This window comes from Rhinoderma darwinii, chromosome 2, assembly GCF_050947455.1.
Source record: "Rhinoderma darwinii isolate aRhiDar2 chromosome 2, aRhiDar2.hap1, whole genome shotgun sequence".
In the NCBI taxonomy this organism is placed as follows: Eukaryota; Metazoa; Chordata; class Amphibia; order Anura; family Rhinodermatidae; genus Rhinoderma; species Rhinoderma darwinii.
The window spans coordinates 324,694,456-324,706,807 of record NC_134688.1 but is presented as its reverse complement, the minus strand read 5'-3'; positions in this window follow the sequence as shown (position 1 = coordinate 324,706,807).

The window sequence follows — 12,352 nt, the reverse complement described above, 5'->3', positions numbered from 1 at the left end:
GCTCGCTCTTGGCTGCATTCGTTTCAGCTCGTGGCAGCCAGTCTAAAAAACACAATCTTGGACTTCTCTGGATGTTTCCCAGGCGAGCTATTGGCAGCATGTTCAGAACCACTGTTTCTGAGGCTAATTCTTGAACCGTAAGTCATAGACGCTCGATCTTGGCGGCATTCGTCTCAGCGCCTGGCAATTAGTATAGAAGCACTGTTTCCCACTGTTTCTGAGGCTAATTCTTGAACCGTAAGTCATAGACGCTAGATCTTGGCGGCATTCGTCTCAGCGCCTGGCAATTAGTATAGAAGCACTGTTTCCCACTGTTTCTGAGGCTAATTATTGAACCGTAAGTCATAGACGCTAGATCTTGGCGGCATTCGTCTCAGCGCCTGGCAATTAGTATAGAAGCACTGTCTTTGACTTCTCTGGATGTTTCCCAGGCGAGCTATTGACAAGTAAATCCTAGACGCTCGATCTTGGTTATTTCGCTTTCGCGGCTGGCAGCAAAGTTCAGAACCATGTTTCTGTGAATAACTCTTGGACCGTAAGTCACAGACGCTCGCTCTTGGCTGCATTCGTTTCAGCTCGTGGCAGCCAGTCTAAAAACACTATCTTGGACTTCTCTGGATGTTTCCCAGGTGAGCTATTGGCAGCATGTTCAGAACCACTGTTTCTGAGGCTAATTCTTGAACCGTAAGTCTTAGACGCTCGATCTTGGCGGCATTCGTCTCAGCGCCTGGCAATTAGTATAGAAGCACTGTTTCCCACTGTTTCTGAGGCTAATTCTTGAACCGTAAGTCATAGACGCTAGATCTTGGCGGCATTCGTCTCAGCGCCTGGCAATTAGTATAGAAGCACTGTCTTTGACTTCTCTGGATGTTTCCCAGGCGAGCTATTGACAAGTAAATCCTAGACGCTCGATCTTGGTTATTTTCGCTTTCGCGGCTGGCAGCAAAGTTCAGAACCTTGTTTCTGTGAATAACTCTTGAACCGTAAGTCACAGACGCTCGCTCTTGGCTGCATTCGTTTCAGCTCGTGGCAGCCAGTCTAAAAAACACTATCTTGGACTTCTCTGGATGTTTCCCAGGCGAGCTATTGGCAGCATGTTCAGAACCACTGTTTCTGAGGCTAATTCTTGAACCGTAAGTCTTAGACGCTCGATCTTGGCGGCATTCGTCTCAGCGCCTGGCAATTAGTATAGTAGCACTGTTTCCCACTGTTTCTGAGGCTAATTCTTGAACCGTAAGTCATAGACGCTAGATCTTGGCGGCATTCGTCTCAGCGCCTGGCAATTAGTGTAGAAGCACTGTCTTTGACTTCTCTGGATGTTTCCCAGGCGAGCTATTGACAAGTAAATCCTAGAAGCTCGATCTTGGTTATTTTCGCTTTCGCGGCTGGCAGCAAAGTTCAGAACCATGTTTCTGTGAATAACTCTTGAACCGTAAGTCACAGACGCTCGCTCTTGGCTGCATTCGTTTCAGCTCGTGGCAGCCAGTCTAAAAAACACAATCTTGGACTTCTCTGGATGTTTCCCAGGCGAGCTATTGGCAGCATGTTCAGAACCACTGTTTCTGAGGCTAATTCTTGAACCGTAAGTCATAGACGCTCGATCTTGGCGGCATTCGTCTCAGCGCCTGGCAATTAGTATAGAAGCACTGTTTCCCACTGTTTCTGAGGCTAATTCTTGAACCGTAAGTCATAGACGCTAGATCTTGGCGGCATTCGTCTCAGCGCCTGGCAATTAGTATAGAAGCACTGTCTTTGACTTCTCTGGATGTTTCCCAGGCGAGCTATTGACAAGTAAATCCTAGACGCTCGATCTTGGTTATTTTCGCTTTCGCGGCTGGCAGCAAAGTTTAGAACCATGTTTCTGTGAATAACTCTTGAACTGTAAGTCACAGACGCTCGCTCTTGGCTGCATTCGTTTCAGCTCGTGGCAGCCAGTCTAAAAAACACAATCTTGGACTTCTCTGGATGTTTCCCAGGCGAGCTATTGGCAGCATGTTCAGAACCACTGTTTCTGAGGCTAATTCTTGAACCGTAAGTCATAGACGCTCGATCTTGGTGGCATTCGTCTCAGCGCCTGGCAATTAGTATAGAAGCACTGTTTCCCACTGTTTCTGAGGCTAATTCTTGAACCGTAAGTCATAGACGCTCGATCTTGGCGGCATTCGTCTCAGCGCCTGGCAATTAGTATAGAAGCACTGTTTCCCACTGTTTCTGAGGCTAATTCTTGAACCGTAAGTCATAGACGCTAGATCTTGGCGGCATTCGTCTCAGCGCCTGGCAATTAGTATAGAAGCACTGTCTTTGACTTCTCTGGATGTTTCCCAGGCGAGCTATTGACAAGTAAATCCTAGACTCTCGATCTTGGTTATTTTCGCTTACGCGGCTGGCAGCAAAGTTCAGAACCATGTTTCTGTGAATAACTCTTGAACCGTAAGTCACAGACGCTCGCTCTTGGCTGCATTCGTTTCAGCTCGTGGCAGCCAGTCTAACAAACACTATCTTGGACTTCTCTGGATGTTTCCCAGGAGAGCTATTGGCAGCATGTTCAGAACCACTGTTTCTGAGGCTAATTCTTGAACCGTAAGTCTTAGACGCTCGATCTTGGCGGCATTCGTCTCAGCGCCTGGCAATTAGTATAGAAGCACTGTTTCCCACTGTTTCTGAGGCTAATTCTTGAACCGTAAGTCATAGACGCTAGATCTTGGCGGCATTCGTCTCAGCGCCTGGCAATTAGTATAGAAGCACTGTCTTTGACTTCTCTGGATGTTTCCCAGGCGAGCTATTGACAAGTAAATCCTAGACGCTCGGTCTTGGTTATTTTCGCTTTCGCGGCTGGCAGCAAAGTTCAGAACCATGTTTCTGTGAATAACTCTTGAACCGTAAGTCACAGACGCTCGCTCTTGGCTGCATTCGTTTCAGCTCGTGGCAGCCAGTCTAAAAAACACAATCTTGGACTTCTCTGGATGTTTCCCAGGCGAGCTATTGGCAGCATGTTCAGAACCACTGTTTCTGAGGCTAATTCTTGAACCGTAAGTCATAGACGCTAGATCTTGGCGGCATTCGTCTCAGCGCCTGGCAATTAGTATAGAAGCTCTGTCTTTGACTTCTCTGGATGTTTCCCAGGCGAGCTATTGACAAGTAAATCCTAGACGCTCGATCTTGGTTATTTTCGCTTTCGCGGCTGGCAGCAAAGTTCAGAACCATGTTTCTGTGAATAACTCTTGAACCGTAAGTCACAGACGCTCGCTCTTGGCTGCATTCGTTTCAGCTCGTGGCAGCCAGTCTAAAAAACACAATCTTGGACTTCTCTGGATGTTTCCCAGGTGAGCTATTGGCAGCATGTTCAGAACCACTGTTTCTGAGGCTAATTCTTGAACCGTAAGTCATAGACGCTCGATCTTGGCGGCATTCGTCTCAGCGCCTGGCAATTAGTATAGAAGCACTGTTTCCCACTGTTTCTGAGGCTAATTCTTGAACCGTAAGTCATAGACGCTAGATCTTGGCGGCATTCGTCTCAGCGCCTGGCAATTAGTATAGAAGCACTGTCTTTGACTTCTCTGGATGTTTCCCAGGCGAGCTATTGACAAGTAAATCCTAGACGCTCGATCTTGGTTATTTTCGCTTTCGCGGCTGGCAGCAAAGTTCAGAACCATGTTTCTGTGAATAACTCTTGAACCGTAAGTCACAGACGCTTGCTCTTGGCTGCATTCGTTTCAGCTCGTGGCAGCCAGTCTAAAAAACACAATCTTGGACTTCTCTGGATGTTTACCAGGTGAGCTATTGGCAGCATGTTCAGAACCACTGTTTCTGAGGCTAATTCTTGAACCGTAAGTCATAGACGCTCGATCTTGGCGGCATTCGTCTCAGCGCCTGGCAATTAGTATAGAAGCACTGTTTCCCACTGTTTCTGAGGCTAATTCTTGAACCGTAAGTCATAGACGCTAGATCTTGGCGGCATTCGTCTCAGCGCCTGGCAATTAGTATAGAAGCACTGTCTTTGACTTCTCTGGATGTTTCCCAGGCGAGCTATTGACAAGTAAATCCTAGACGCTCGATCTTGGTTATTTTCGCTTTCGCGGCTGGCAGCAAAGTTCAGAACCATGTTTCTGTGAATAACTCTTGAACCGTAAGTCACAGACGCTCGCTCTTGGCTGCATTTGTTTCAGCTCGTGGCAGCCAGTCTAAAAAACACTATCTTGGACTTCTCTGGATGTTTCCCAGACGAGCTATTGGCAGCATGTTCAGAACCACTGTTTCTGAGGCTAATTCTTGAACCGTAAGTCTTAGACGCTCGACCTTGGCGGCATTCGTCTCAGCGCCTGGCAATTAGTATAGAAGCACTGTTTTCCAGTGTTTCTGAGGCTAATTCTTGAACCGTAAGTCATAGACGCTAGATCTTGGCGGCATTCGTCTCAGCGCCTGGCAATTAGTATAGAAGCACTGTCTTTGACTTCTCTGGATGTTTCCCAGGCGAGCTATTGACAAGTAAATCCTAGACGCTCGATCTTGGTTATTTTCGCTTACGCGGCTGGCAGCAAAGTTCAGAACCATGTTTCTGTGAATAACTCTTGAACCGTAAGTCACAGACGCTCGCTCTTGGCTGCATTCGTTTCAGCTCGTGGCAGCCAGTCTAAAAAACACAATCTTGGACTTCTCTGGATGTTTCCCAGGCGAGCTATTGGCAGCATGTTCAGAACCACTGTTTCTGAGGCTAATTCTTGAACCGTAAGTCATAGACGCTCGATCTTGGCGGCATTCGTCTCAGCGCCTGGCAATTAGTATAGGAGCACTGTTTCCCACTGTTTCTGAGGCTAATTCTTGAACCGTAAGTCTTAGACGCTCGATCTTGGCGGCATTCGTCTCAGCGCCTGGCAATTAGTATAGAAGCACTGTTTCCCACTGTTTCTGAGGCAAATTCTTGAACCGTAAGTCATAGACGCTAGATCTTGGCAGCATTCGTCTCAGCGCCTGGCAATTAGTATAGAAGCACTGTCTTTGACTTCTCTGGATGTTTCCCAGGCGAGCTATTGACAAGTAAATCCTAGACGCTCAATCTTGGTTATTTTCGCTTCGCGGCTGGCAGCAAAGTTCAGAACCATGTTTCTGTGAATAACTCTTGAACCGTAAGTCACAGACGCTCGCTCTTGGCTGCATTCGTTTCAGCTCGTGACAGCCAGTCTAAAAAACTCAATCTTGGACTTCTCTGGATGTTTCCCAGGCGAGCTATTGGCAGCATGTTCAGAACCACTGTTTCTGAGGCTAATTCTTGAACCGTAAGTCATAGACGCTCGATCTTGGCGGCATTCGTCTCAGCGCCTGGCAATTAGTATAGAAGCACTGTTTCCCACTGTTTCTGAGGCTAATTCTTGAACCGTAAGTCTTAGACGCTCGATCTTGGCGGCATTCGTCTCAGCGCCTGGCAATTAGTATAGAAGCTCTGTCTTTGACTTCTCTGGATGTTTCCCAGGCGAGCTATTGACAAGTAAATCCTAGACGCTCGATCTTGGTTATTTTCGCTTTCGCGGCTGGCAGCAAAGTTCAGAACCATGTTTCTGTGAATAACTCTTGAACCGTAAGTCACAGACGCTCGCTCTTGGCTGCATTCGTTTCAGCTCGTGGCAGCCAGTCTAAAAAACACAATCTTGGACTTCTCTGGATGTTTCCCAGGCGAGCTATTGGCAGCATGTTCAGAACCACTGTTTCTGAGGCTAATTCTTGAACCGTAAGTCATAGACGCTCGATCTTGGCGGCATTCGTCTCAGCGCCTGGCAATTAGTATAGAAGCACTGTTTCCCACTGTTTCTGAGGCTAATTCTTGAACCGTAAGTCATAGACGCTAGATCTTGGCGGCATTCGTCTCAGCGCCTGGCAATTAGTATAGAAGCACTGTCTTTGACTTCTCTGGATGTTTCCCAGGCGAGCTATTGACAAGTAAATCCTAGACGCTCGATCTTGGTTATTTTCGCTTACGCGGCTGGCAGCAAAGTTCAGAACCATGTTTCTGTGAATAACTCTTGAACCGTAAGTCACAGACGCTCGCTCTTGGCTGCATTCGTTTCAGCTCGTGGCAGCCAGTCTAAAAAACACAATCTTGGACTTCTCTGGATGTTTCCCAGGCGAGCTATTGGCAGCATGTTCAGAACCACTGTTTCTGAGGCTAATTCTTGAACCGTAAGTCATAGACGCTCGATCTTGGCGGCATTCGTCTCAGCGCCTGGCAATTAGTATAGGAGCACTGTTTCCCACTGTTTCTGAGGCTAATTCTTGAACCGTAAGTCTTAGACGCTCGATCTTGGCGGCATTCGTCTCAGCGCCTGGCAATTAGTATAGAAGCACTGTTTCCCACTGTTTCTGAGGCAAATTCTTGAACCGTAAGTCATAGACGCTAGATCTTGGCAGCATTCGTCTCAGCGCCTGGCAATTAGTATAGAAGCACTGACTTTGACTTCTCTGGATGTTTCCCAGGCGAGCTATTGACAAGTAAATCCTAGACGCTCAATCTTGGTTATTTTCGCTTCGCGGCTGGCAGCAAAGTTCAGAACCATGTTTCTGTGAATAACTCTTGAACCGTAAGTCACAGACGCTCGCTCTTGGCTGCATTCGTTTCAGCTCGTGACAGCCAGTCTAAAAAACACAATCTTGGACTTCTCTGGATGTTTCCCAGGCGAGCTATTGGCAGCATGTTCAGAACCACTGTTTCTGAGGCTAATTCTTGAACCGTAAGTCATAGACGCTCGATCTTGGCGGCATTCGTCTCAGCGCCTGGCAATTAGTATAGAAGCACTGTTTCCCACTGTTTCTGAGGCTAATTCTTGAACCGTAAGTCTTAGACGCTCGATCTTGGCGGCATTCGTCTCAGCGCCTGGCAATTAGTATAGAAGCTCTGTCTTTGACTTCTCTGGATGTTTCCCAGGCGAGCTATTGACAAGTAAATCCTAGACGCTCGATCTTGGTTATTTTCGCTTTCGCGGCTGGCAGCAAAGTTCAGAACCATGTTTCTGTGAATAACTCTTGAACCGTAAGTCACAGACGCTCGCTCTTGGCTGCATTCGTTTCAGCTCGTGGCAGCCAGTCTAAAAAACACAATCTTGGACTTCTCTGGATGTTTCCCAGGCGAGCTATTGGCAGCATGTTCAGAACCACTGTTTCTGAGGCTAATTCTTGAACCGTAAGTCATAGACGCTCGATCTTGGCGGCATTCGTCTCAGCGCCTGGCAATTAGTATAGAAGCACTGTTTCCCACTGTTTCTGAGGCTAATTCTTGAACCGTAAGTCATAGACGCTAGATCTTGGCGGCATTCGTCTCAGCGCCTGGCAATTAGTATAGAAGCACTGTCTTTGACTTCTCTGGATGTTTCCCAGGCGAGCTATTGACAAGTAAATCCTAGACGCTCGATCTTGGTTATTTTCGCTTTCGCGGCTGGCAGCAAAGTTCAGAACCATGTTTCTGTGAATAACTCTTGAACCGTAAGTCACAGACGCTCGCTCTTGGCTGCATTCGGTTCAGCTCGTGGCAGCCAGTCTAAAAAACACAATCTTGGACTTCTCTGGATGTTTCCCAGGCGAGCTATTGGCAGCATGTTCAGAACCACTGTTTCTGAGGCTAATTCTTGAACCGTAAGTCATAGACGCTCGATCTTGGCGGCATTCGTCTCAGCGCCTGGCAATTAGTATAGAAGCACTGTTTCCCACTGTTTCTGAGGCTAATTCTTGAACCGTAAGTCATAGACGCTAGATCTTGGCGGCATTCGTCTCAGCGCCTGGCAATTAGTATAGAAGCACTGTCTTTGACTTCTCTGGATGTTTCCCAGGCGAGCTATTGACAAGTAAATCCTAGACGCTCGATCTTGGTTATTTTCGCTTTCGCGGCTGGCAGCAAAGTTCAGAACCATGTTTCTGTGAATAACTCTTGAATCGTAAGTCACAGACGCTCGCTCTTGGCTGCATTCGTTTCAGCTCGTGGCAGCCAGTCTAAAAAACACTATCTTGGACTTCTCTGGATGTTTCCCAGACGAGCTATTGGCAGCATGTTCAGAACCACTGTTTCTGAGGCTAATTCTTGAACCGTAAGTCTTAGACGCTCGACCTTGGCGGCATTCGTCTCAGCGCCTGGCAATTAGTATAGAAGCACTGTTTTCCAGTGTTTCTGAGGCTAATTCTTGAACCGTAAGTCATAGACGCTAGATCTTGGCGGCATTCGTCTCAGCGCCTGGCAATTAGTATAGAAGCACTGTCTTTGACTTCTCTGGATGTTTCCCAGGCGAGCTATTGACAAGTAAATCCTAGACGCTCGATCTTGGTTATTTTCGCTTACGCGGCTGGCAGCAAAGTTCAGAACCATGTTTCTGTGAATAACTCTTGAACCGTAAGTCACAGACGCTCGCTCTTGGCTGCATTCGTTTCAGCTCGTGGCAGCCAGTCTAACAAACACTATCTTGGACTTCTCTGGATGTTTCCCAGGTGAGCTATTGGCAGCATGTTCAGAACCACTGTTTCTGAGGCTAATTCTTGAACCGTAAGTCTTAGACGCTCGATCTTGGCGGCATTCGTCTCAGCGCCTGGCAATTAGTATAGAAGCACTGTTTCCCACTGTTTCTGAGGCTAATTCTTGAACCGTAAGTCATAGACGCTAGATCTTGGCGGCATTCGTCTCAGCGCCTGGCAATTAGTATAGAAGCACTGTCTTTGACTTCTCTGGATGTTTCCCAGGCGAGCTATTGACAAGTAAATCCTAGACGCTCAATCTTGGTTATTTTCGCTTCGCGGCTGGCAGCAAAGTTCAGAACCATGTTTCTGTGAATAACTCTTGAACCGTAAGTCACAGACGCTCGCTCTTGGCTGCATTCGTTTCAGCTCGTGGCAGCCAGTCTAAAAAACACAATCTTGGACTTCTCTGGATGTTTCCCAGGCGAGCTATTGGCAGCATGTTCAGAACCACTGTTTCTGAGGCTAATTCTTGAACCGTAAGTCATAGACGCTCGATCTTGGCGGCATTCGTCTCAGCGCCTGGCAATTAGTATAGAAGCACTGTTTCCCACTGTTTCTGAGGCTAATTCTTGAACCGTAAGTCTTAGACGCTCGATCTTGGCGGCATTCGTCTCAGCGCCTGGCAATTAGTATAGAAGCACTGTTTCCCACTGTTTCTGAGGCTAATTCTTGAACCGTAAGTCATAAACGCTAGATCTTGGCGGCATTCGTCTCAGCGCCTGGCAATTAGTATAGAAGCTCTGTCTTTGACTTCTCTGGATGTTTCCCAGGCGAGCTATTGACAAGTAAATCCTAGACGCTCGATCTTGGTTATTTTCGCTTTCGCGGCTGGCAGCAAAGTTCAGAACCATGTTTCTGTGAATAACTCTTGAACCGTAAGTCACAGACGCTCGCTCTTGGCTGCATTCGTTTCAGCTCGTGGCAGCCAGTCTAAAAAACACAATCTTGGACTTCTCTGGATGTTTCCCAGGCGAGCTATTGGCAGCATGTTCAGAACCACTGTTTCTGAGGCTAATTCTTGAACCGTAAGTCATAGACGCTCGAACTTGGCGGCATTCGTCTCAGCGCCTGGCAATTAGTATAGAAGCACTGTTTCCCACTGTTTCTGAGGCTAATTCTTGAACCGTAAGTCATAGACGCTAGATCTTGGCGGCATTCGTCTCAGCGCCTGGCAATTAGTATAGAAGCACTGTCTTTGACTTCTCTGGATGTTTCCCAGGCGAGCTATTGACAAGTAAATCCTAGACGCTCGATCTTGGTTATTTTCGCTTTCGCGGCTGGCAGCAAAGTTCAGAACCATGTTTCTGTGAATAACTCTTGAACCGTAAGTCACAGACGCTCGCTCTTGGCTGCATTCGTTTCAGCTCGTGGCAGCCAGTCTAAAAAACACAATCTTGGACTTCTCTGGATGTTTCCCAGGCGAGCTATTGGCAGCATGTTCAGAACCACTGTTTCTGAGGCTAATTCTTGAACCGTAAGTCATAGACGCTCGATCTTGGCGGCATTCGTCTCAGCGCCTGGCAATTAGTATAGAAGCACTGTTTCCCACTGTTTCTGAGGCTAATTCTTGAACCGTAAGTCTTAGACGCTCGATCTTGGCGGCATTCGTCTCAGCGCCTGGCAATTAGTATAGAAGCACTGTTTCCCACTGTTTCTGAGGCAAATTCTTGAACCGTAAGTCATAGACGCTAGATCTTGGCGGCATTCGTCTCAGCGCCTGGCAATTAGTATAGAAGCACTGTCTTTGACTTCTCTGGATGTTTCCCAGGCGAGCTATTGACAAGTAAATCCTAGACGCTCGATCTTGGTTATTTTCGCTTACGCGGCTGGCAGCAAAGTTCAGAACCATGTTTCTGTGAATAACTCTTGAACCGTAAGTCACAGACGCTCGCTCTTGGCTGCATTCGTTTCAGCTCGTGGCAGCCAGTCTAACAAACACTATCTTGGACTTCTCTGGATGTTTCCCAGGTGAGCTATTGGCAGCATGTTCAGAACCACTGTTTCTGAGGCTAATTCTTGAACCGTAAGTCTTAGACGCTCGATCTTGGCGGCATTCGTCTCAGCGCCTGGCAATTAGTATAGAAGCACTGTTTCCCACTGTTTCTGAGGCTAATTCTTGAACCGTAAGTCATAGACGCTAGATCTTGGCGGCATTCGTCTCAGCGCCTGGCAATTAGTATAGAAGCACTGTCTTTGACTTCTCTGGATGTTTCCCAGGCGAGCTATTGACAAGTAAATCCTAGACGCTCGATCTTGGTTATTTTCGCTTTCGCGGCTGGCAGCAAAGTTCAGAACCATGTTTCTGTGAATAACTCTTGAACCGTAAGTCACAGACGCTCGCTCTTGGCTCCATTCGTTTCAGCTCGTGGCAGCCAGTCTAAAAAACACAATCTTGGACTTCTCTGGATGTTTCCCAGGCGAGCTATTGGCAGCATGTTCAGAACCACTGTTTCTGAGGCTAATTCTTGAACCGTAAGTCATAGACGCTCGATCTTGGCGGCATTCGTCTCAGCGCCTGGCAATTAGTATAGAAGCACTGTTTCCCACTCTTTCTGAGGCTAATTCTTGAACCGTAAGTCTTAGACGCTCGATCTTGGCGGCATTCGTCTCAGCGCCTGGCAATTAGTATAGAAGCACTGTTTCCCACTGTTTCTGAGGCTAATTCTTGAACCGTAAGTCATAGACGCTAGATCTTGGCGGCATTCGTCTCAGCGCCTGGCAATTAGTATAGAAGCACTGTCTTTGACTTCTCTGGATGTTTCCCAGGCGAGCTATTGACAAGTAAATCCTAGACGCTCGATCTTGGTTATTTTCGCTTTCGCGGCTGGCAGCAAAGTTCAGAACCATGTTTCTGTGAATAACTCTTGAACCGTAAGTCACAGACGCTCGCTCTTGGCTGCATTCGTTTCAGCTCGTGGCAGCCAGTCTAAAAAACACAATCTTGGACTTCTCTGGATGTTTCCCAGGCGAGCTATTGGCAGCATGTTCAGAACCACTGTTTCTGAGGCTAATTCTTGAACCGTAAGTCATAGACGCTCGATCTTGGCGGCATTCGTCTCAGCGCCTGGCAATTAGTATAGAAGCACTGTTTCCCACTGTTTCTGAGGCTAATTCTTGAACCGTAAGTCTTAGACGCTCGATCTTGGCGGCATTCGTCTCAGCGCCTGGCAATTAGTATAGAAGCACTGTTTCCCACTGTTTCTGAGGCAAATTCTTGAACCGTAAGTCATAGACGCTAGATCTTGGCGGCATTCGTCTCAGCGCCTGGCAATTAGTATAGAAGCACTGTCTTTGACTTCTCTGGATGTTTCCCAGGCGAGCTATTGACAAGTAAATCCTAGACGCTCGATCTTGGTTATTTTCGCTTACGCGGCTGGCAGCAAAGTTCAGAACCATGTTTCTGTGAATAACTCTTGAACCGTAAGTCACAGACGCTCGCTCTTGGCTGCATTCGTTTCAGCTCGTGGCAGCCAGTCTAACAAACACTATCTTGGACTTCTCTGGATGTTTCCCAGGTGAGCTATTGGCAGCATGTTCAGAACCACTGTTTCTGAGGCTAATTCTTGAACCGTAAGTCTTAGACGCTCGATCTTGGCGGCATTCGTCTCAGCGCCTGGCAATTAGTATAGAAGCACTGTTTCCCACTGTTTCTGAGGCTAATTCTTGAACCGTAAGTCATAGACGCTAGATCTTGGCGGCATTCGTCTCAGCGCCTGGCAATTAGTATAGAAGCACTGTCTTTGACTTCTCTGGATGTTTCCCAGGCGAGCTATTGACAAGTAAATCCTAGACGCTCGATCTTGGTTATTTTCGCTTTCGCGGCTGGCAGCAAAGTTCAGAACCATGTTTCTGTGAATAACTCTTG